Raw genomic sequence first — 20,587 nt, forward strand, 5'->3', positions numbered from 1 at the left:
TAATGTTTTATTCAGTCAGTATACGTAGTCGGTCCCAAAGTTCTGTCATATATGAAAATAGTGATAAAAAGAAAAGTACCAATCCGTTTTTTATAAATTATATATTATATGAAAGAACATTTAATAAGGAATTATATTATCTTAAAATTATTCAAAATGATCGCCCTTATTTTTAATACAGGCCTTTAGTCGCCGCGGCCAGTCGTCTATCGCAGCACGCACCATATTCATGTCTATTTCAGCGACTACTTTTATTATAGCTGACTTTAGATTGTCCAAATTTTTATGGGGCTTAGCACACACCTTCCTCTCTAAGACTTGCCAAATTTTATAGTCCAGGGGATTAAGGTCCGGACTGGAGGAAGGCCAATCTTCATGTCTTATGAAGTCGATGTTTTGACGCTCGAACCAGGCTTGAGTGGTCTTGGCTTTATGTGCAGGTGCAGAATCTTGCCGGAACACAAAGTGATGTCCTGAAAATAACGTGTTGGGCAGGTCTTTGACATGCTGATCCAAAACCGTCTCTTGGTACGCTTTTGCACTGGTTTTGACCCCTTTTCGCAAAAATGAACCTCAGTTGGTCCGTAGTAGGAGACTCCTAACCAGACCATCACTGAAGATGGATGATGCCCATGTTGCACCCGCGGAACTCTTTTTGCTGCTTCTTCAGAGCTCCCAGCATACACTCTATCATTCTGTTTATTGTACTTTTCTTCTATATCGAAAATTTTTTCGTCCGTAAAGAGTATATCACGATGTCGATTTTTCGCGTACCGTTTCAACAACACCCGGGATCTTTTGAGTCTTATTGCTTTTAGACGAGCATTAAGTAGGTGTCCACTCTTTTTTTGTAAGCTCGCAACTTAAGGTCTTCGTTTAACACCTTTTTGATAGTTTTTCTACTGACCCCCATCTGCAATGCCATCAGCTTCTGTTTTCGGACAGGATTCCTTCGTATGCGTGCCTTGATTGCTTTGATCACTGCTGGTGTCCTTGCGGAGCGTGGCCGGCCAGTTCTTTTCTTATCCTCAACACTTGAAACTTCATTGTACCTATTTATAGTACGGTACACAAACCTAAGCGATATTTTTAAATTTTTGAGCAACTTGAAAATGGTATTCGGCGAGTGCCCACAGCGGTGCAACGCTAAAACTGCTATTCGGTTTTCTTTCACGGTCCACTCCATCGTGAAAAATCGCGGCAAATGATAACTTTTTGTTTTTTAATAATTGACAAACATTCAAAAATGGAATGCAATTAAACTTTTTCTAAATCGTCTTCGAAATTGGAAAATAATGTGCCAGTGACAGAACTTTGGGACCAACTACGTAGATACTCATTCTTGTGACAGTTTGTGTGTGTTAAATAAAATATATTATTGCATCGGTCTTTGTGTATTGGCTAGCCTCATACCTGGGTATGAGGCTAGCCAATACTCAAAGACCGATGGTTGGTTGGACCGATGGAATGGTTGACTGGATCCAGATCTAGTCAAATTGTGCGAAGATTGTAGGAATGATTTCCTATTCATGACGATGAAGACTTAATAAAATCCTTTCATTTAACTATAAAGAATTTCCATATGGAACGTTAAGTTTAATAAAAGATATGAAAATAAACTTGCTTAGTTCTATAGTGACTGAATCTGCGGTTTTACGCGTCATTTACCAAACTATACCTATAGGACTCAAGCCGTCAACCCCCACTTTGTTTAAAAAGTAGCCATGTCCTGTCTTTGGACTTAATCTATCCTCATACCAAATTTCATATGAATCGACTTTATTTAATTATGATTTAAGTTGCGCGGTTAATTTCGCACTTATAATATTGGTATAGAATTGGATTATTTTTGATAAATATAAAAAATATTTAATTTTCAAGCATAACTGCCAACTATATAAGAATGTTTAAATCATTACAAGTGACATCTATATTACAATTCTCAAAATTAAAATGTAACTTGTGTGAAAAGTCACTTAACTCTTGTAGCTGTCACTTCAGTTGCTAGTAGTTCATATATCAAACACTAGATGGCGCTGTACTTCATTTGCAAACGTTGTTTACAAATACACCATCTTATTGAATCTCTCAGAACTTAGTAATGGTAGAGATCTTCCCAAGAACCACGAGTACTTGGTAATGTATTCAAAGATGGCGCTAGACTCAAAATTAAAAACACAACAATATGTATGACTCAAGTCATATTTTTATTCGACGAGATTATGAACGTTTTTGAATTGTATACTTATTATATATTAAAAAACCTTAGTAACAATATCATTTTATTCGTGTATCATACATACAATTTAAGATGAGACTGCTATTTATTCATATTAAATGTCCTCATTAAAAATGTATCGTTTGTAAGTAATAACGTAAATTATGAATGAAAAAAACACCCGTTTATATAAATAGTATTTTTAATATATCAACATCAAACCTTATGTCTTACATAATCTGCCCTTGGCCAACTTAGGTTTCGTTTACTTTCGCACAAGCTATTCATAGAAAATGTACTCGTTCCCATAGAAACCAGACAGACGACCACTACAACGAGATGGCAACGCTTAGATGACAATAGACAGCACTGCGCAATACTTCGATAATACAGTAATTGTGTTCAGATTGCATACGTAATAGTGCTTCACTACTACGCAGTCGACTACTTTAGAAATCTTTACAAGAAGACTTAGTCAATCTCAAAAACTTGTTGTTAATATCAAAGACTAGAAGAGAAACGTACTCGTATTTATAATCGCGCGGCCCGTCCCGGCTTCGGACAGAATATTTTTTTATTTTTATTTATATATTTCTGTCGTTTTATTAAACATATTGAAATATATTTAGTATTGAAATGAAAACTCACTGGCGGCTTGTACTTTTCCAGAAAAACCTTGAAAAATTATAAAGCTGAACCTTCCTCATGAATCCCTGTATCTATTAGTGAAAACCGCATGGAATTCCGTTCAGTAGTTTCATCGCGAACATACAGACAGACAGACGCGGCCGGAGGACTTTCTTTTATAATATGTAGTGATTATTTTCTATTGTTTGGTAAAAAAGATACCCTTATCCGATCACTCTCACGTTTGCTAGTCTTTATATCTCAGCCTATTTTCTCCGGACCTTCTACTTATAACAGATTAGGCGACAAAAAAGGATACAATGTTTTAGTGTAATATTTTCATTATATTCAACGTATATTTTCTTTCGTAATATTATAATCAGAACGAGTCCAAAACAATTGACCGTTTCTTTTTATTAGCATAAGTGAAGTTGTAACGATTGAATCCAAAGGCAAGGTAAGCAATTGAAATACATTATGTATGCTTATGGATTCGCTAAGCGTTTCAATTCTTTAATAATATTGATATATACATGTTCCAATCGCAGAATTCATTGATAGTTTAACTGCCACAGTTATAAAATTAAAAAAAACGTTCGTCTTAAATGTTTATACCTATATGATATAAAGCTTAGATAAGATAACTTTTGTCCCAGTGGTTATGGGACGATAGTTGCTCATAGAAAGTCTGTTATGGTCTCATTTCGAAGAACTCCAGTCGTAAACGTGCTGAAAATAAAAGAGTATTCTTGATTGCAATTTACTAGATTGTTACAATTTAACAAATAATTAATTTTAGAGTACGTTAAACAGTTACAGACCGGTTAAAGAGCGGTATTACAGCTGTATATAAAAATGAGAAAGGTTCAAAAAATTTAAGTGAATTGTAATCAACAAACTCCAATTCTAACTCAAATGTATATGTAGGTATATCTATTTGACATTAAAAATTCCAATTGTTTAGATTTCATCATTTTGCGGCCAAATATATTTAAGTGACTTGCAAGTTGCAGTTTACAATGAAATGGAACCAAAACAAAACCTGTCATACAAAATAAAACTTTTGAATAAACGCAATAACTACAGGCACAAGGGACGTAACATCTTAGTTCCCAAGGTTGGTGGCACATTGACAATGTAAGGAATAGTATATTTAATGTAATATTTCTGACAGCGTCATTGTCTATGGGTGATAGTGACCACTTACCATCAGGTGGCCCATACGCTCGCCCGCCAACCTACAACATAAAAAAAAATGTTTCGCAGCAGACCCACTACTACTAAATAAATGAACAATTCTAATTATATAACTGTTCTTATTATTTAGATATATTCTAGGTTATGATCCGTATTACATTCGACGTACCCATATTTGCAGTGACCACATCGTACCAAATACTATGATATAATTAAAATGAATAAGGCTTTGGTTGTATACTCGCATACAGTTCACTATTTGAACTCTTACATAACAAACAACGAACGTACATGTGTACCGTCATACAATTTGTAAAAGTATGAATGCTTTCAGCGTGGTCCTTGATACGGCCTGTAATAAAGCTCAAACACAAGCGAGGTGATTTTCAACGCAACGTTTACATGGCATCCTCCTTTTCACCTGTTTTACATAAAACACTTTGTATGGCGTTTTTTTACAGGAAAAGTAGTCTTTATAGTCTTTGAATTAAGACACAATTTCGTTGATCTTGATTGCATTTCAGTATGCAAGGCACGCTTACAAGTCACTAAGGGTCATAAGAATCAAACTCGCAGGAAGAATATACAAGGATAGCATACCATAAGAAAATCAAAGAACCGTTTGAATTCATTTACCTGTTCCGTATGTTTAAAGAACAAATGTCTAAAAATGTATGTATAAATTGTATCACTTAAGCTGTTTTAGAAAGGGAAGCTTTCTTGACTTGAGCACAAAAAAAATAATGATTACAATTTGCAACAGAAAATGTTACAAAAAAGAATATTTGTTACGTAATGTAAATAACAAACTGTAAGTGACCTTACTAACTTTATTACGAAATTCTTTACGATTCTCAAGTTAATGATTACAATTTTCACAACAAAGTCGTATCTCGGAGGAGATATTAATTTAAATCACAATATGTCTAGACGGACCAGTAATTCGACGTCGTTGCCACTTAAATAAGTTCAAAGCCACAGGATAACAATTGCCCAAGTATTTTTAGACTTAAATACTTTAAACATACCGTGTGTGTTCACCGTGAAATACACGCTACATTAACTAACACTCGCCCAATAATAGATTGTTAAATTATTTGTATACAGGTAACTAGGGAAAATACTATGGTGTTTGTTTTATTATATTATATATATACGTTAATAAAATCCAATTACAAATTATTAACATAATACATATACAATAAAAAAATTATTTAATTGGACATTGTAATTCTTTATTTTAATATTTCTTAATGATATTAAAGTACAAATTTATAAATATGTTCAATTTTATCTAATTTGTTACGATATATTATTTATTTATTATTTAAATGTTTATGTTGATGATTTTCTTTCCAAATTTTGTTTCTTTTCATTTGTAATTTTACCTGCATGTTGTGTCTATTTTGCTTTGAAATGTGTGTAACACCTATAATTAATACAACATTTAGATTTTAATATTAGTTGTTTAATTATGTTTTACTCGCTTTTGTTAATGTATGTCTTGTTGGTGTTAATAAATAAATAAATAAATAATGCTATCCCGCAATTTTTTTCTTTATCAACTAGCAATTGTGATTTAAGAAATGATTATGGCGGTGGTGAATGGTGCCGTTTAGCATCAGGCACAATTACCAACATTATAGCAAAAGTAACTCTAATGTCTGTCTGCTGATCCTCTACGGCCAAACCACTGAACTGACTTTGGAATTTGGTACGAAACAAGATTTGTATCGAACACCTGATGATCAAACTCTGAAACGCGAGTGCAGCTGCGAGCGAGAACAAAGAATATCTTTAGACACATGCAGGTGTCCTGACGGTGTTTTCCTTCATCGCCTACCACGAAACGGGTTATTAACACAAATTAAGCACGTGGAAATGCAGTGGTTTTCATTGCTCAAACTTTAACCCGCAAGAATCTGTAAAGATTCACGCATTGTATGGACCACCACGCTTATATAAAAGTAGTTAGGGGTAATGTCATTAAAGACACAAAATAGATTATACGAAAAAAAAATTCTAATTGAATTTACGTTTTTTAGACATTTTTTTTACAATCTTCAGAATCTATTTTTATTTTCTCTAATTGACTTCCAAACATACAATGAAATTGGAATGTCTATGTGTTAAATTATAATAACCGCTTTTTACTAAATGCATAAATGAAAATTAATTACTTACAATTTTTGTCTTTCTGTCGGATTTGTTTGTTCTGGCTAATGTCTGGAACGGCTGGTTATATTTTTGTCTATCTGTCTGTTTGTTCCGCCTAGTCTCTTGAACGGGTAGACCGATTTTTTCGGGACTTTTATTGGCAGGTAGCTGATGTAATAAGGAGTAACTTAGACTACAACAATAACTTCATTGTTAAATTCAAATGCGTACGAAGTCGCGGGCTCAGCAAGTATATTATAAGTTCATTATAATTAAGCGTGATCAATTAGTTATTCTCAGAAGAAACTCAATTCTCATAACGTTTATATTGGATCAAGTGAATCTCTAAATGACTACTGACAGCTCGGTTTTCTAATATTGCCCTCTGAACACGATTCGAAATTTTATTTATTTACAGAAAAGCCTCGTTATATTCATGTTGATTAAAATATTCACTCACAAACGTTTTACAAATTCAATATACACTTAAAGGCAAACGTACTCCGTTTTAAAAAGTCATCAAAGCCGTGGGCGACAACTAGTGTTAAATAATTGCCGATTTAGAAAATGTTTGCATTATTTAACAGAATTTAAAAACAATAGGCTATTTGACTAGTTTTTAAAATCCATTTTATATTATTTAGTAGAAGTTAAAGAACCTAGTAAAAGTTGTGTTTTTTATTTCTAGTACATATTTGCCGAAAAATATCATATTAAAAATTCCATATTTAAATAACGCGCAAAAACGCTACTCGGACAATATGGCGGTGCAATGTGGTCGGTGACGTCACTTTCCTGTATTTTAATCTGTTGTACATATATGTTTGTATGTTTTCATATATATACATATATATGAAAAGCAAAGTTTACAAGAAAGTGACGTCATCATAAGCCCGGCCAATCAGGAGCGTTTTGTGTCACGTGACAAACGTTTGAAAAAATGCATTTTTTTATGGATTTTTGAATAAATTAAGTATTATTTTCAAGTTTCGTAAGTAAATAACCATTTTTAAACTCATAATATACACTGATTAAAATAATTCACAATTTATTTTTCAATTGCCAAACATTTCATTGTCAAATAGCCTATTATTGAGTAAAAACGTATTGAATTAGAAAATATTTTAACATCATTTGAATAGTTAATATAGCTATTAACACACGAACGCATTCGACCAACGTCTTGTTTATTTTTTTACTAAATGTATGCAAATAAATTAACTTAATATTCAATCATTCTTAGATCGAAATAATTGAAATATGCTATGTCTGTATAGGCAATAACTCGAACCAATATGAAGGTACACACAATAAAACACAGGCGTGCCTCGCTTTGAAATATCTATGGCATTTTTATTGCGCATAGTCGGGTAAATATAACGTATATCAAGTTAGAGCACCAATGTAATATACATTAACCATTTTATGACATCGATATCACCAAAGATAAGTGTACTATCTATTTTACAAAGATAAGCATCTTAAGCCTATTCCAATTGAAGGAAAAATAAAGATAAACAAATCTTGGATTTACATTTTCCTTGCTCTGTTGATCTCTACATATAGTGCAATAGTATTCGACTAAACTCATATCCCTTTTAATTGTATGTCCCATGTTCCGATATTAAATTAACATTCTTCAATATCAGAGATTAATTATTCAAAATCGGTAGCACTAATGGTGCGTCAATTCAATGACAAAGTATTTCAATTGGCTTAATTATTCCTTTAGTTAAAATAAGCTGTATATAAACAGTTATGTATGTAATTAAGCTAACCGGCTATAAATAAGTCAATAATCTGCACCATGATATTTATATTATTAGGTATGTTTAGTAGTAGGACTTCATCAATTTAACCAAGGAGCTAGTAACATAAATACACACTGCTTCTATTAAAGAAGCGTTGCACCATCTGTGAACCAACCACACACATAAAACTGATGCTATTAAAAAGAAAATTAGCCAAAATGAAAAGCCTTTACATAAAATATTCAATTTGGATAATTTATAAGCAATTTAGTATTCAAAATATTGTATGAACGTTCGAGGTTTGGTATTTTAGCTGAACCGATATTTATATTTTTAAATATTTTAATAAAGGCTACCGATCAGACATTCGTTCCTGTTTCCTGTCCAACTACGCGAATGGACTTCAATGGTTGAATGAGTCAGGATGTAACACGCAATTTTGTTTATTATTGAATGCTATTTCCATATGTGAAATACTCTTTAAATTAATAGGCAGAAGTCAACGTGACTAGAAAATGATTTCAATACATTTTTCTAGTCGTGGTATAATAATTAAACCCTAAACATAAGAGGAGTAAAGAAGATTACATCACCATGGTATGAACATTAAATGATTACTTCATTATTGATTAATGAAAAAATGCCGTTTTTTTATGACAACGACTCTTTATCGGAACTTTGAAAGTATAATTTAGATAGGTTTCATTGAATAAAATATATACATAAAGATATTTGTATTCATCAATAACTATTTGCAGTGTACAGCATGAAGAGTGTTAAAGCAAATGAGATGAATAGGTAAATCAAAGTGTTTGTTTGTCGCTACTTATTCTTCGATAGGGCTCTGCATATGGAAACTAACATTGCTATCTTATTCAATAAAAACGTGGTATTATTGATATGTTATTAATTTTAAAAGAAAAAAACTAAAGGAACGATTACAAGTGGTCGCCTTAACATAATTAAATTCTACTAATATTTAATAGTAACTATACACTTTAATTCAGATGGAAATTCAACCATACCTCATAAAAAAATTTTAACAATAAGAAAAAGCGACTTCAAACAAAACACTATTTTAAAACAAATGAATATGCACTAAAAAGTAATAAAAATAATTGCGTATTCAACATATTTTTTAGAGTCCTCCTTAGTAAAATGAAATGAAAAATATTAGACTACTTAAAAGTCGATTTACGATTATAAGTATAATATAGTTATAATTATTGCTATATTTGGAGTCGGTGTCAGCCACGAAAAACCTACAGTATATCTATCAAAAAACAATACGAGACTATTTTACGAATTGATAACCTTTTTTGAAGTCGGTTGAAAATAAGCCTCATCTAAAGCGCAACTAGCGGACCATTCTACTAATATATAACGGTTACGAATTACGATTTGTTAGTAGAATTTCCTCCGGAACTTAAGTTTTATACAGACAACTCATTTATTTGTTAATTCCAGAATTTCGTAAAGTTTCTCGTCATCAAATTTGATTTAACGAATGAAGTTCAAACAAGTTGAAGCGGCGCTGGCCGTCTGAATTATTAATTTACCCTACTTTTAGTCAAATATCTCAAATGCTTACAGTGTAAACATACAATGTTTAATTACTACAAAAACAATTAACACCGATTGATGCTTATTTCAATTTAAAAAATTAACACCTCATTTAAATATGGACCAAAGTATCGTACTTCGATTTATAAGAATGGTTTTTTGAAATATTTTTTTACATTGTTTTTTTTTTATATCGTCTGCTCAGTAAACGAGCATTCGTATGTAAATTAAATAAACTTTTAATAATGTAATGTTGTAAAAGATTTTATTTTATACAAATATAGAGTAATTCATCAGTTATGATACAATTGTACATCTACTTACATCATTAATACAATAGTAACTTGGCTCTCCGTTGGTCTATCTGTATATCTGTATAAACTCATTCAAAGCCAAACCACTTAACCGAGTTTCATAACCTCCAGGGAAAGACAAGCACATTTTATATCTGAAGCCTAATAACCAACCCTCAAAACGGGAGCGAAGCCGCGGGCGTTCACTAGTATTATGTAAAACAAGATCATAAACGTTTGCAAAATTGAATAAGAGAACATTATAAAAAACATGAAATAAAGTAGTATTTTGTTATCAATATAAATATTGTTATTTTTCACATTCCATTTATTGTTCAAAAATATGTCGCTAATTTCAATCACATTAACGATAAATCCATACTAATATTATAAATAGGAAAGTAACTCTGTCTGTCTGTCTGTCTGGCTCGCTTTCACGCCTTAAACTACTGGATCGATTTAAATGAAATGCACTCAAATAGTGTAGAGCCTGAGAAAGGACATAGGCTAAAAAATTCGAAAGAAAAATTATTGTAAAGAAGAAATTTTAGAACAAGAAGCATAAAACTTATATTTTAGGCTGTTGATGACACTTATAAAATATCATATCATGTCATGACTCTACTACCCACTAAGGCATGTTTTTAAATTCTACGCGAGCAAAACCGCGGGTACCAGCTAGTAAATAATATAAAATAGTACTGACCATATCGTTGTTTTGTAAATGAGTGCAATCGATGTTAAAGCGAGACAAATTCGAAACGATCACATTGAACTCTATCTGAGAGGAGCAATTAAGAGAACTAATTACAGCTTTATCTGTTAAACGACGATTGACTTTTAACGATACACTTCCCATTTATTGCTTTCTAATCACGTTAATGCGTATATTCTGTAGATAAAATAACATAAATACTTTTATAAAGACAATGGACACTTTTTAATTGTTGTCTTAAATTTTCGCGATTATTACACATTTAAATAAAACTAATTATAACGGATGAATCGCGTATATTAATTATTTTTAAACATCCCGACGTTTCGAGCACTTTGCAGTGTTCGTGGTCACGGGTAGACTAAGATGACATTTGTCTATTTGAAGAACAAAGGAAATATTATTAACAACTACCGCCAACGATTTCTCAATTGATATCTTGAGTAACGTTCCGGTTGCACGCAGAAGGCACTAACTGTATCTTTAGGTCTTGCAGTCTGTTGGATTTGGGATTTTAAATTTTTAATAAGTGGATCCCAGGTGTTAGAAAGTCTCCAACCATCTTCTCTATTGAAGTTCGGATGTTTTTGAATTTCAATAGCCTCGCGTATCATTCTAGGAATTAATCTGTGTTCTCTAGCGAGGATCTGTGGTTTATCAAATCGGATAAAATGGTTAGATTTATCCAGAGCATGTTCACAAAGTAAAGTGCAAAGTGCTCGAAACGTCGGGATGTTTAAAAATAATTAATATACGCGATTCATCCGTTATAATTAGTTTTATTTAAACACTTTTTAATTACTATTGTTTAATACTTTGGTGTAAATACTTTTTGGAATTCATGGATAAGACTTTAACGTTTCGAAGGATAAGTAACTTTTTATCGTAATTCATCACAAGAAATACATGTTTTTAAAACTGCAAATAAACTTATAAAGGTAATAATTTTCAGTAATAAATTGTAGTATTTATTTTGCATAAAACAAAATGTTGATTTATTTATTAAATATTCACAAAGGATCAATATTCGTTAATTAAGCAGACTCGATAGACTCGACTCGACAGAAGTGATAATATTTTATATTCTGTTGACAATTTTTTTTTAAATATTGCACCAAATTTTATACCCAAAAATTGCAGATCGAAAATATATGTAAAGGCAAATTTACAATAAATAAAGTTAATTAATAAGATTTTTAAAAAAAGTTTAAACAAAAAGATTTTATACAATCTCTTGGAAAAATACACATACGGGCTACAACATATGGTAGTAGTTGGCATTAATTGTTAATTATTCTGTTTTTATTTTGTACAAGCCGGCTGTAACTACCCGCTCTTCGTTCTTCGTTTTAATATGGAGATACAGTTTATTAAGCCTGGAAAACTTTTTATAACCTGAATAAATGTATACACTGATATCGGATTATTATAAAAACAACATTGAGACGATTTATTTTTTTATTTTTTAAAGACGGGTACACTAGTGTCCGACTTCGAGAATCCAATTGTGAGTTTAAAAGCTCTATGCAACCTTTTTCAATATAGGGGTATATTATTATATATTCGTCCTAATTAAGGTCTAATTCTTAAAATTTTCTGAAAAAAAAGTGTTTATTTGCATAGTGTTAGAGTCATTGTATAACTATAATTTATTACAATAATTTAATTAGTAATATGTCAACCGACTATTTCTAGAATATGTTGTAAATTTGTAATGTAATGTTTTTATTTTTCACTAAGTTTTTTTTAATACTGGCCGAATATCTGATACTGGTCGGTAAGAAAAAGAATGTCAAGAAATCCAACGCGGCTGCAGCGTTTTGTTATAAATCGAATTATTTTTAAAATATTTAGAATTATAAGGCAGATTTGGATATACACGGATTAGTGGATAAAATAAATGTTAAAATAGTGTTATTAAATGAATTTGGAAGAATATCGTTGTTAAACTTGTGACCATTCTAAGAATAACTAGGCGGACGGACAAATAGTCTATCTAATGGTTAGTGGTGACTCACCGTATGAATTATTTACAATTTCTTACATAAACAAAGCACCAATAACCTACTAAGCCAGAAATTGAAATGTTATTGCTTTAGTGAAGTGGCTCACTCACCCTTCAAACCGAAACATAACAATACCAAATATCGCTGCCTTACGCTGAAATATTTGATGAGTGATGAGAAATGAGTGGCTACCTACACATACGGACCTGCACTAAGACTAATTAACTAGTAGTGCTACTAATAATAATACTCCTATTTAATATATATCATAAATCGACTACACAATAGTTATTCGTCATAACATATGCTCGTATGTAGGTGTCGTTTATCGTTACGTTTTACTCAATATGGAGAGTGCTCTATTTATGAGTCGGCGAATTAAAAAAAAAACATAGTACCAAGTATAGCTTAACTCCAACATTGAACAAATATTATATCAGAAGTGGTATAAGCTGTTTTGTCATCGACTTGTTTTGCACGTTAGAATATTGGACACGTATTAAAGACATAAACATTTTTATCACGCATAAATAGAAAATATTAATAATTTCTTACAACACCTACGCGACACCACCTTGCTATCACAGTCTTAGTTATGCATTATGCCTCTTATGCACGAAATTACCCAATCTTTGCTTACTCAATCTTCAAAGTATAGTAAAGTTGAGTAACAGTCTGTAAATTCCCCACTGCTGGGATAAGGCCTCCTCTTCCGTTAAGGGTATTCAAAGTATACACAAGACAAATATATCTATTTGACAATAGAATAAATCGTGAGAAGATTGTACCCATACAGATGGTCTAAAAATTATATACCATTGAGTCATCGCTCACATATCATTTTTACGTTTGTCTGTTCTAAGTATTTATATATGGTTTTCGGTTAAGGCAAGTTAAACGAGTCTACCATACAGCTTTCGAGTACCAAGTTTGGAATATCAAGTATGTAAAACGTCACCAAAAGTGATTAATTGCTTTTCTTGTTTTGATTTCTTGTGAAACGCCTACTACGTGTTTATGGACTTCAATATTTTTTGATATCCTGCTCCATATACACGTGATTAATCAACTATTTTTAACGAACGAAAATAATATTAATTTTTGAATCATGATGATGATATTGGAAGGAACTATAACTATAACTTACATAGCTTATTGAATCAAAAAAGACCTCTGTCGCATATGCCGATTTATTTAAAATATTTTATCACTCGACTATTTGAATTTAATCGGTCATTTCTCAAATCATTTCTCAGCTCATATCTGAGCAAAAACCAAATCGTAGGAAGTAAATTAAACAATACTAAGAATAAATAGACGAAATATAATATATTTTCTATGTACACATGTATATAGAAAATATATTCGTAGAATTATAGTCCACTTCATAAAATTCTAAAATGCCTAATCTAAACCGGAGTGTGTGTGTAAACAGGATGAAACTTTGCACATGAATTCCTTATAGAACTTAGGTGATCACTTATAGAAGACTTTTAAAATACGTCTCCTTAAATAGAGAATAATGTTGGATGGAAATTCCTAATGTTACACATCCGATGTTAGAAATATGAGTAGGTATCACCTAAAGATGTGAAATTAAGGATGAAAATTTTAAATCAAGGAAATGGAAAGTTCTAAGAAGTTGAAGTGGGGCTGATAAAACGTATGAAGATAGCCAATTTTAAAGTTCGAGAATCATCCAAACATGTTTTTATATCTGTTTATAAACAATATTTATTAATGTAATCAAATAGTTACACCAATAACTTATCACTGAACACTTCAAACTAACAACTGATATAGGTAACATTCAAAGTGTCATTAAAAGAGCAAACGACATTTATTCCATAGCTTATCAATAAACGAAAATGCAATTGTCTAGTATATTATGACAATAAAGTTTTAATGAATCAACTATTTTATTTGATTGAAAAAAATCTTTTATTTCCTTTTTATACGATACAAATTATTAAGTGTTTACTAAATTTATATATTTAACACAAAGAGTTAAATACTAATAATAACAAACAGATATTTTACATCGCAATCGGTGTGATGATTAAAATAATTGCACGTTATTCTCGTAATGGAATAATTTCCACTTATATAGTTTACATATCCACTTACGGAGACAAGATTCGTTAGACAGGAATTTTCCAGCTGTATGCTACCTCCTAATTGGAACAAACTATTTCAATTCCTATTGTATTATCTACATTTAATTAAATCGATTTATTTTACTATTAATACTACTTTTAATATTAATAAAAAGTTTTAGAAATACTATGAAGAATTTATGTAGGTACGTATTTCTTTATTCGTGCATATTATTCTTGCAATATAGAGTTTTAAAGACCTTTTAGTAACTCGTAGATATCGCAATGAATTCTACGATTGGATAATTAAGATGATGATTGACTAAATGTACAAATACGTATTATTTTAATAAAATCTTATTTTGGTTTGAAAACGAAATTTTTAATAGTATAAAACTCACATAATGTGATATATGCTTACATAAGGTATGACATATTATTGTTCTTATGTATGAAATTAGTTTGTTGCCGAACATCGCGTTTCCATGGATTTGAATACCAAATGTGACCTACATTAAGTGGAGCGATAACATTTTATGCTAAAATCCTAAGTTCAACATTGTTAAGGAAGTTTTGTTAGGTAATAAAGTTCTGAAAACAACTTTGGAGCAATCTCCCTATATAAGAAATTAGCATTAGTGTAAATCTTATATATTAATAGCATAAGCTGGTTATTGTCCCCGTCATTTTGAGACGATAGCTGCATATAGAAAATTGCTTATGGTCTTATTTTGAAGAGCTCTAGCATAGATGTGCAGAAAAAAGAAGAGGTTTATTGATTGGAATTCACTAAATAGTTGTGATTACAAAGATTTAATATTAGAGAGCAGAAAAAAGTTACTGGCAGGGTAGAGAGCGGCGCTGTCTGTATAAATAAAAAAACAAAAACAAATGCAAAACGTGCGAACAGACGTGGTCCATCTAGAATGAAATTAAATGCAAACAAAACCAGTCCTACATATCCAAATTTATAAAAATCTGTTGCATAAACACGAAGTGTCGCGTTTTCCCCTTTAATTAGTAATTATAACTACGGTTATGTTGATCACGTGCTAAATAGAATACGCCTGCGTTATTTTTGTACATTTTGTTTTTTTTTTGCAATCGAAAGCGTTGAACTCTTGTTGATGAAATTCACTATAAACATTACTTAAGTGCTCTAAATGAGAAAATGTATTGAGTATGTGCTACTGAAAAACTTTTAATTTATTTGTTCAATGAACCATTTTTAAATAGTTTATTTATTACATTAGAGGGTATTGACTGTCTGTGACCTTGTCTGGCTTAACGTTAGGTACTGAACACAGATATTATTAGAATTATAAAGACAAATATTTAATCCGAATACAAATAGTTCTCTCTTTAATAGGCGTTGGGAACTCTTTTTTTAATAATTATTTAACAAATCTATTTAATCAACATTTATCTGTATTAATTATTTTTAAAATCTTGTGTAGACGAATTGGGAAGGGAATTACATTTAACTTGATATAATAATTTTTTTTATTTGGCGAACAAGTGCGTCACCAGCCAGTTATTGGACTTCAGATAGCGCTCTAATAAATAATATATATCATATCGACAATGAGCCGCCAAACTCAGAAAGTAAGATGTTGTCTTTTGTGCCTATAAGTAGTTACACTGGTTCACAGTCTTTTGACTGGAACACAACAAATAAGTATTTCTGTTGGAGTGTTGAATATGGAGTGGACGGTAACAACCCAGGCGGTCTTATACAAAACCATGCCACATGATATAAGTAAATTATAAACATTTCACTAGTTTTTTATTTTTAAAATTATTTGATGCCTATAATTTTTTTCTATTCTCAAGAACTCTTAACGATTTATAAAGATTATTTAACCAAATAATATTCAAGAGATATATTTTAATTTATAACAGATGAAGGAAAGCCTTACGTTTGACTGACTTAACGCAAGTACTGACTATCACAGTCTAAGACAGAACGCGCTTTAGCGCGTTACGCGCGTCTAGAATTTTTATAAATAAAATCCCAACCCATTACATTCCATACACTAGCAAAAACACTAAAATAATCAAATATCTAGGGTTTTTTGTATGATATAAGTTGGCGGACGAGAATATGGGACACCTGATGGTAAGTGGTCACCATCACCCATAGACAATGACGCTGTAAGAAATATTCCTTACATCGTCAATGTGCCACCTTGGGAACTAAGATGTTATGTCCTTTCTCCTCACTCACCCTTCAAACCCGAACACACCAATACTGAGCGCTGTTATTTGGCGGTAGAATAACTGATGAGTGGGTGGTACCTACCCAGACGGGCTTGCACAAAGCCCTACCACCAAGTAAATATAACCAAATAATAGCTCCATGAAAAGAAAATAGGATAATCCCAAAACTTTATTATCTGCGACTATATATATAAAATATAATATACGTTCGCGCAATAACACCCTTTTACTGAATGATTGATAGTTGTAATAATTATTACAGATGGGATTTTGTTCAACAAAATCCTTTTAATTGATAAAGTTTTCGGTACCGAGAAATAGTGCTCAATCATAATACATTATACTTAATATCAAATTTATAATTATAAGTTTACGGTTATGGTATGATATTGATATCGATTAAACATAACTTTGAACATGATCGAAACTGACCTGCAATTAAAAATAATTGATTGATTTTAGAAACAACATTCTAATTTGAATAAACCGAAGTTGTATATAAAAAAATATATAGTGACGTCCACGAAAGAATCGAAATTACAAATTAAAATCCAAATTTACTTTCGTTTTAGTGACTTTATACAAGTACTACTGAATGTAGATTAAATTAACAGATAAAATAATTGAAGATTGCTAATACCGATTGCTGGGAAGTACCGGCAAGGTATTATGTTACTCTTATGTGCAAAAAAGCTGTTTAGAATGATATCTTGTATATTCTACATGCCAACATCGAGTACAGTGCTTTTTGTCTACCTTTTCTTGGAAATTTTGTTACGGAATAGCTTGCCTCATGATGGTTTGGTGTCTAGCAAAATCCACTATAACTTAGTATAACAATTTAGACGATTAGTAATTGTCTATTAAAAATAATCTATCGTAGTAATTGTAGTTATAAATTTATTATTATTAAAAAAATAATATCGACATATTTAATTTTTCGGTTTATAATTTTTTATATAAATTATTTGTTTTTCAGACTTGTTTATTGTTTACTCAGAATTTACTAATATTGAATTCCTATTACTCAAGAATTAATTAGTATTTATTATAAAACCTAACCTAAGCATGTTGAGTTTATTTTGTTCAATGACTGATTTTTTATTTCAAATTAAGATGGCTAGCCAACCTTTATTTGTCTAGCTGTAATATTGACACAATTTCTATGAAAATAAGTAGTACAGTTGATAATATACATACAACAACAACAAACAACAACAACAACAGCCTGTAAATTCCCACTGCTGGGCTAAAGGCCTCCTCTCCCTTTGAGGAGAAGGTTTGGAACATATTCCACCACGCTGTTCCAATGCGGGTTGGTGGAATACACATGTGGCAGAATTTCTATGAAAAATTGTCACATGCAGGTTTCCTCGCGATGTTTTCCTTCACCGCTGAGCACGAGATGAATTATAAAGACAAATTAAGCACATGAATCAGCGGTGCTTGCCTGGGTTCAACCCGAAATCATCGGTTAAGATGCACGCGTTCTAACCACTGGGCCATCTTGTCCCTATACATACTATTCTTGTAAATATCTTGTGACTCAACAATATTCTGACAATATCTAAAGAATTATCTCTAATACACAAAGTTATAATAATAACTGAAATATATAATACAGCAACAGTTGAAGATAATAAATAAAAGATTTCCATTAAAGCTTCGAAACTCAAATAATGTTTAAAAAAGTTTTTATATCGAATACATTAAAATAGATGTATTTTAACTGAAATTATTATTTTGCTACCACTTCTAGAACGAAACAATAATCACTTGCCCGAACCCTTAATATTGCCTAAATTAAAATACATCGCGATCGTGATGTTTTTGCGTGAAGCCGAAAAATACTAACAAACAAAACAAATAAACCCTCTTATAAGTCGTTAATTCCTCTAATAAGTGTGTTTAATCGGAATAGGACGGCTTACATTAATCAGGACTTATAATCAAATCCAAGGCTTACAATAAATCAGAGTTTCGTGTTGTTTGTAATGAGAAAACTAAGAAATATTTTCAAATATCGAACCCAGTATCTATATTCCAATTATAAGGTTGGTACTACTGAGAGGTATCATGGAGGACAGCGAGAGCGAGGGCCACCCGCCGCGATCGCTGTCGTAGAGTGACCATGACGTAGCGGAAATACCGGAATAATTAATTTAACCTAGTTAAAAATCAGGGATGCCATCTTTACTCACAAATCTTGCCTAGATCATTTTATTATTAATAATACAGATTTTTATAAAAAGATTTGTTTTTATTGTCACTCTTTTAATTATTGAATTCACAAATAAATATAAATGAAACCCTATTACGAACATGGTTATTACTCGGTTATACGGTGGGATATTTTTCGTTGATATTTTTCTGTAAATATATTGTTCAAATAGGATACAGCGATGATACCACGAATAGTTGTTTTATAATGCCATATGATCATTAAATACAATTTACACACTTTTTTTAAACAAATAATTTAAATACAATTTATAAGCACCTAATACCTAATTTTTTATACAATAACTAGCTGCCCTTCCGAATCGTACCGGTGAAAAAAGAATGTTTATTCTTGTTGTTAAGGACCCCAGTCGTATTTAATCTAAGCCATCCAGAGTCACTTAAAGACATGAAAAAAAATCATCATCATCTTACAATAAATCATCAAAATCGGTCTAGAAGTTTAATAGGTATTCTGTAACAAACACACATAGAATTAGTACAGTAGTACAGTAGAATTATATATTTGTTAAAATATAGCGTCTTTTTACTTGTAACCTGCAGCCGTAAAAAGTTAATCTCAATGCATCCTCAAAGAATGGAAACTTTCTATTATTTTAATATTAATTCATATATCATTAATAATCTTTCAAAACTGTGACATGTTTATGTTTTTTATTCGTGACGCTGTAGTCACACTACGTTATTGAGATTTATTCATGTCACTCTAATTAACTGAACTCACGCTACAACGGGATGTAAGTTTATGCCCTTAATGTCTTAAAATTACCCATCCTTGATATTACACATATACAATACCTTTGACTACAAATGAAATTTAATACAAAGTATCTTATTGATGTATAAATATATTGCGCTATATATTTCAAATTTAGAATAGAAGACAACTGACATTTTAAAAATATTTTAAATCATAAAATTATCTTCGATAATTTACATGCATACCTTATTAGAGTCAATACATAAAACTAAAAAATTAGACAATTTTATTATCTGTGTGTGCGTGATAACTACACTTGACTCGCCAAACTTCAGACTTACTAGTGTGCGTGTATTTAGCGACCAACTATTGTTGTTAAATGTTTTTCGAAGCGTCAGTTTTAATGGTCTATAGAGACATGTCAATAATCAAAATATTTTAAATTAAAATATACATATCTGCCCATGGGATTGTTTTTGACTGAATGAAATAAAAATAATTAAAAACAACATCTGTAATATAGTTATTAATATTATAGTTAAGAAATTAATAAATAAGTGAATGTTTATAAACGTACATTTTTTACAAAATAAATTAATTTGTTGTTGTTTTTTTTTCAGTAAACTATCTTACGTGTCTTCTATCCTCCTCCCTTTTTGTCTGAATTGTTTGTTAATGTCCACGCTTTCGTGACACTTGTATGCGTAATAAATAAATTATATCCACATAATTACGTGATTATAATTCATAAATACGATGAAATATTAAAGTTACTTTTTGCCAGAAAGTATTGTAGATATTAA

This window comes from Vanessa cardui, chromosome 16 (assembly GCF_905220365.1).
Source record: "Vanessa cardui chromosome 16, ilVanCard2.1, whole genome shotgun sequence".
NCBI classification, from domain to species: Eukaryota; Metazoa; Arthropoda; class Insecta; order Lepidoptera; family Nymphalidae; genus Vanessa; species Vanessa cardui.